Consider the following 5,849-nt stretch of genomic DNA (forward strand, 5'->3'; position numbering starts at 1 on the left):
CATGCATATACTGCAGAATTATAGAAATATATACAGTTCATACTTTTAAAAGACTCCATCACATTGTCCATTTATTCATTACAGCACCTCTAGGGGGGTCTAGATACTGAGCTTGAGTTTCTATGCAGAAAATAAAATTTAAAAATTTAAAAAAAACACACACACAAAAATTGGAAAAAAAAAAAATAGTAATTGTAATTTTCCCTCAACAGTTGGAAAGATCAAAATTATATTAAGATCAAAACCTGGCGCCTTACATCACATTGTATATTGTGCATTCAAGCCACTCTGCACTCTCCACTCATTCTTGCAATAAACAAATAAATAGTCATTAACTGACAGAAGTTTTACTCACTCAGGATGTGGATGGACACCATGTTACTGTATGAAGAATGAGAATATACATCTCCCTTCCTTACAGTGTAGTAACACTTGACTTTAACCTCAGCAGGTGAACTTTGACCTGACTTGACCAGAAGCTCAGATCCTGTCAGTGTCTCCCAACAAGAGGAACTCTGGACAGATTCTCCTCCTTCAATAACTAAATAACACTGAGCCACAGGAGCAGATGATGGAGGATGACAGTTGAGTGTGACTGAGTGAGTCTCTGCTGAGATCACTGGTGGATACAAAGTCAGTTGAGGTGGAGGATCTGAAAATGAGATAGACATGCATATACTGCGGAATTACAGAAATATATACAGTTCATACTTGTAAAAGACTCCATCACATTGTCCATTTATTCATTACAGCACCTCTAGGGGGGTCTAGATACTGAGCTTGAGTTTCTATGCAGAAAATAAAACCTGCTAAAAAAAAAAAAAAAAACACACACACACACACACACACACACACACACACACACACACAAATTGAAAAAAAAATAGTAATTGTAATTTTCCCTCAACAGTTGGAAAGATCAAAATTATATTAAGATCAAAACCTGGCGCCTTACATCACATTGTATATTGTGCATTCAAGCCACTCTGCACTCTCCACTCATTCTTGCAATAAACAAATAAATAGTCATTAATTGACAGACGTTTTACTCACTCTGTATGTAGATGGACACCATGTTACTGTATGAAGAACGAGAATATACATCTCTGTTCCTTACAGTGTAGAAACACTTGACTTTAACCTCAGCAGGTGAACTTTGACCTGACTTGACCAGAAGCTCAGATCCTGTCAGTGTCTCCCAACAAGAGTAACTCAGGACAGAGTGTACTCCTTCAATAACTAAATAACACTGAGCCACAGGAGCAGATGATGGAGGCTGACAATTGAGTGTGACTGACTGAGTCTCTGCTGAGATCACTGGTGGATGCACTGTCAGTTGAGGTGAAGGTTCTGGAAAGGCAGAGACAAGATGGACACAGTTTTTGTAATTATGGTCACGCTGCTAACAGGCTGTATGGCATTATAGCACCAATGAAAGGCTCAGATACGGACCTTCACATTGAGTCTTGCAAGGAAAATCTGTTGAAAATATGTGAACATGGTAAATATGTTTTATTTAGAAAAAGTATATTGGTATCTTCTACTTAGTTTGGAAATAATTGTTTCTTTCAGGGTTAACGACACAAAGATTTTTGCGAAGTTCCCAGATTTTTTGTGGCCCTTAATTTCAACAAAAAAAAGAAAGAAAAGAGCCAACTGTTTTACAATGCATAAAAGTCACAGTGCAACAGTTATTAGAATACATTTTTGGAACACAGAACTAAAAAAAAAGAAAAAGCTAGGATTGACAGTGAGGCTAAACAATAATATAGCAAGGCTGTAAGAAATAGAATTTATTAACAATTTCAGATAATCTAACAAAGGTTAAACTTACACATGAGGATGACAAACAGCAGACACTTGGCCATGATGAAGCTGCCACTACATGCTAGACTGATAGTCTGACTGATCCAATGTCTTCTGACCTCTCTGTCTGAGAGAGAATGCACACAGAAAAACCACAGAGTGACGCTGAAGTTCTCTCACTAAAGTGCAGAACAGAAGCTCCTATGCCCAAATAAGAACTGTAAGTTTAATGGCCTCACATATTGAATGTCCCAGAAGATTTGAAACTAATGATGTGTTCACATTTGAAAGACAAAAACACCAAGTAGATGAAGAGATAAAAGCAAAGTTGTATGAGATGTTTGCAATTTTGATGCTTTCTTTCCTGTCAGGGGATTTCTTTCCCCCCTAAAGTGAACATTTGACTGTTTAAAGTAGAAACACTTGACTTTAACCTCAACAGGTGAACTTTGACCTGTCTTGACCAGACACACAGTTAGTGTCAGTGTCTTCCAACAAGAGGAGCTTGGAAAAGATTCTCCTCCTTCAATGATAACATAACACTACTCAGACACAGGAGCTGACAACGGAGTGTGTCTGAGTGTATCTCTGCTGAGATCACTGGTGGATACAAGGTTAATTGAGGTGGAGGATCTGGAAAGTACAAGATGGACACACATTTCTTTATTAATGGTCACGCTTCTAACAGGACACAGCATCCATGTATTGATTATAACACCAATAAATTGCTCAGGCACTGACTTTCAGATTGAGCCTTGCAAGGAAAAGCTGTTGAAAATGTATAATCATGGTAAAAATGACCCCCCCCCCCACACACACACACACACACACACCCCCATGAAAAAAGTACATTGTTATTTACAAGTAAATTTGACACCTGCTATAACCAAGTGTTCCATGACAAAAAGCACAGTGTAAAGAAATACAAACACATTCTTTGGAACAGGGAACAAAAGAAAAGAAAATCTGTGAGCGCGGGTGAAGCTCAACACTAATGTCGCAATGCTGCTTTTCCATCAAATGTTCATTGGAATTAGAATGTATTAATGATTTCAAACAATGTAACAAAGTTAAACTTACAGATAAGGATGACAAACAGCAGATGTTTCGCTGTGTCTATCTTTACTTCTCTGTGAGCGAATGACACAGTAAAACCACAGAGTAACACTGACGTTTTTCTCACAGGAAAACCCAAAATAAACAAAACACCAAAGATTAGTGAAAATAATGTGTATGACTTATTTGGAGCTCATATTAGTTCAGAACTAGTGATCTTTGGGTAAAGTGTTCATGTGAATCTGTGAAATATTTTATACATATAATTTATCTTCATATTTTGTTTCGTCTTAATGAATTTACAGGCCATGAGAACAAATGTTGAGTATGTCCCAAGTGGTGAACCAGATCATTGGCTGGTGAGAACTGACCACCTTCTTCTCCCTCATGTAGACACACTTTGCTTCCTGTTTTCATCTATAAATGTCAGGCAACCTTGCACTGCAAAAAGAGCATGCAATCATTTTCAATGAAGCTTTCACAAATGTTCATAGGGAGATGGCTTTTCAAATGTTCAAACATTCACAGTAATGGCAAATTTAAAAAGCTGAAAGGATAATATTGACCAAACTTGCTCCATACCCAGAGCAGACTGGTATTTTGTTCAGACAACAGAAACCTCTGACATCTTTATTGTGTATTTTTTATTACTATTATTCAGAGATAACAATCATCCTGACTGGATTTAACACCTGGAGTCACTGCACACACCCAATGTGTCTACTGGCCCTAAGCATGTTATGGCCATATGGGCTCAGTTTAAATGAAGAAAAAAAAAGAACACATGGCCTTGGATAAGCAATGCACTGAGTGAGAGCCACTCTAAGTTAGTCAGAGAGAAGAGAGGTGTTAGGAGGTGTTACGACTTTGATGAGTTTAATGAAAAAAACGTGGCTGTTGTGGACAATGATTTAATTTCATCACATACTGTCACTAACATAGTTTGTTACATTTTAACGTTAAATCTCTTGCAGAAGTGTTGGCAGATTTTTATTGACAAGAGTCAGTGGTCTTGTGAGCTGATCTCATATGGCAGATCTTTATCTCCATGAGTTGAACAGAATATTTGCAGTGGTTATATTGTGAAGCTCTTAGGTTGGTATGTGGAATCCTCTTGACTGCAGTGTACGAGTTTACAGTTACAAGTTAAAAAATGATTTACACAACTTGGTCGAGCACATTTTGTAATGTTTCTATAGATGCATCACTTCTGGTTATGGTTTGAAATGTTCTCAGAGTATTGCACCACACTCTCTTTAACCCTCCTGTTATGTTGCGGGTCAAATTGACCCGGGAACATCATTGCTGTTCTTCACAAACGAACATAACAGGAGGGTTAAATAGACTTGACAATGGGAGTGAGACGAAATGCACCAAACCAGCAGATGATGTGCGGCACCGCTTGTAGAACCTGTAGAGTTGTATCTAAGACACATTCAGATTCATACTTAAAACATATTTTATTGATACACTGAGTTGAAACAAGAAAGGGCAGAAATGTGACATCCAAAATGATTAGCCACCTGGTCCTTAATAGTCAATAGTGCACCCTTTCTGAACCACAACTGAACACAACCTCTTTGAGTCGTTCTTTACTTGGTAGACACAGGTCTCCTGAGAGATTTTGGGCCAGTATTCCATTGGAAATTGTTCCAGCTGGTCCAAAGTGCATGGTTTCCAAGAATTGGATATTCACTTTGAGAACCCACCACAGAGGTCTGGGTTTGGTGTGGGCCACTCCAAGACCTCAGTTTTGGTATTGTTCAGGAACTGTTGGACTCATTTCAAAGTATGCTTTGAGATATTGTCTTGTTGGAAGACCAAGCAACAACATATGGCTAGACTACAGAGCAGATTTCTGCGCATTATCCCTCAAAATTTTAATATAATTTTAATGATGCCATGCACCCAAACAAGGATCAATGTGCTTTAGGCTGCTCAACTGCACAACAGCACAATGCTCTCAACTCAGTGTTCAACTGTGGGAACTGTGTTCTTGGGTTCGAAGGCGTCTCCCGTTTTTCTCCAAGTGGAAGCAACATCCTGGTGCCCAAACAGTTCCAGTTTGGTGTCAGAGTTCCAGATCTCATCCTTACCTTTCAAATGTTGAAGGGCAAATCTCAGTCTGGCTTTGATGAGTCAATTTATGACTAATGATGCTCTTCTGGGACGATGGAACTGAAGCCCACCATGATGAAGAGCCCTCAAACCTGTGTTCCTTCTATACATCATCTCCAGAGGAGGCCAGGTCAGCAACAATCATATTGGCAGGTGTCTGGGGCTTCTTGCTGACATCTCTGACTACCTTCCTCTCTTTTCCTTGACCATGTCCAGGTTTGTTTCTCACTGAATGTGTCTCTTTGTACTTGATAACGATGTACAGAGGTTCTCTAAACGGTACAATAGTGTGCCATCGTGTGATAATTTCAGGTGTGCCGTGAAAAATTATCCAATTTCACCTGATTGGTCTAAAAATAATAACATTCCACCATCGAGTCACTGTGCTTTAAAAGGAATGTAAGCCTATTTTCCTCCATCAATTCCTCCCAGGATATCAGCTTGGTGTGTATCTAAACAGGCCGAGGTTTCACAATGAGTATATAAATAAAGACATTTATTATTATTATTAGTCTAAAAAGTGTCTGAATATTTTTGGTCGGTGGTGTGCCATGGAATGTTTTTTGTGCCATGGCTTAAAACAAGTTGAAAAACACTGTTGTAGACACTGAAACACTTGGAAATGGCATTATCACCTTTCCCCTCATCATGAACCTCCACCTCCTTCTGTCTGAGCTAAAACTTACTTCCCTTGTCTTGGGCATGGTGAGTAAAAGTAGTCCCTATCAATGACGTGTTCAAGTGCCCTGTTCATTGGAGTCCTTCTATGCTGAGATGTTGACATGAAGCCAATTGACTGCACAGTTGTGGTTTGAAAGATGATTTGTTAATTAGCTGTGTCTTGAAAACAAAACTTCACATGTAGGATA

General features: G+C 38.8%; 1 long non-coding RNA gene across 2 annotated transcripts; it reads right to left on the minus strand.

Annotated features, from left to right (window-relative positions):
* Positions 1–201: 201 nt before the first annotated feature.
* Positions 202–3,718, minus strand: LOC142895747 (uncharacterized). Of its 2 annotated transcripts, XR_012928251.1 has the most exons (5): positions 2,261–3,718; positions 1,835–1,933; positions 1,453–1,479; positions 1,054–1,350; positions 202–652 (listed from the first exon to the last, which is right to left on the minus strand). It is a non-coding gene; the product is annotated as an uncharacterized LOC142895747 (long non-coding RNA). The 2 variants fall into 2 exon arrangements; XR_012928250.1 differs by having other exon boundaries at positions 1,835–3,718.
* Between the last annotated feature and the right edge of the window lie 2,131 nt (positions 3,719–5,849).

Source organism: Nelusetta ayraudi, unplaced genomic scaffold (genome assembly GCF_046127955.1).
Source record: "Nelusetta ayraudi isolate G7.1 ecotype Tasmania unplaced genomic scaffold, CSIRO-AGI_Nayr_v1 ptg000050l, whole genome shotgun sequence".
In the NCBI taxonomy this organism is placed as follows: Eukaryota; Metazoa; Chordata; class Actinopteri; order Tetraodontiformes; family Monacanthidae; genus Nelusetta; species Nelusetta ayraudi.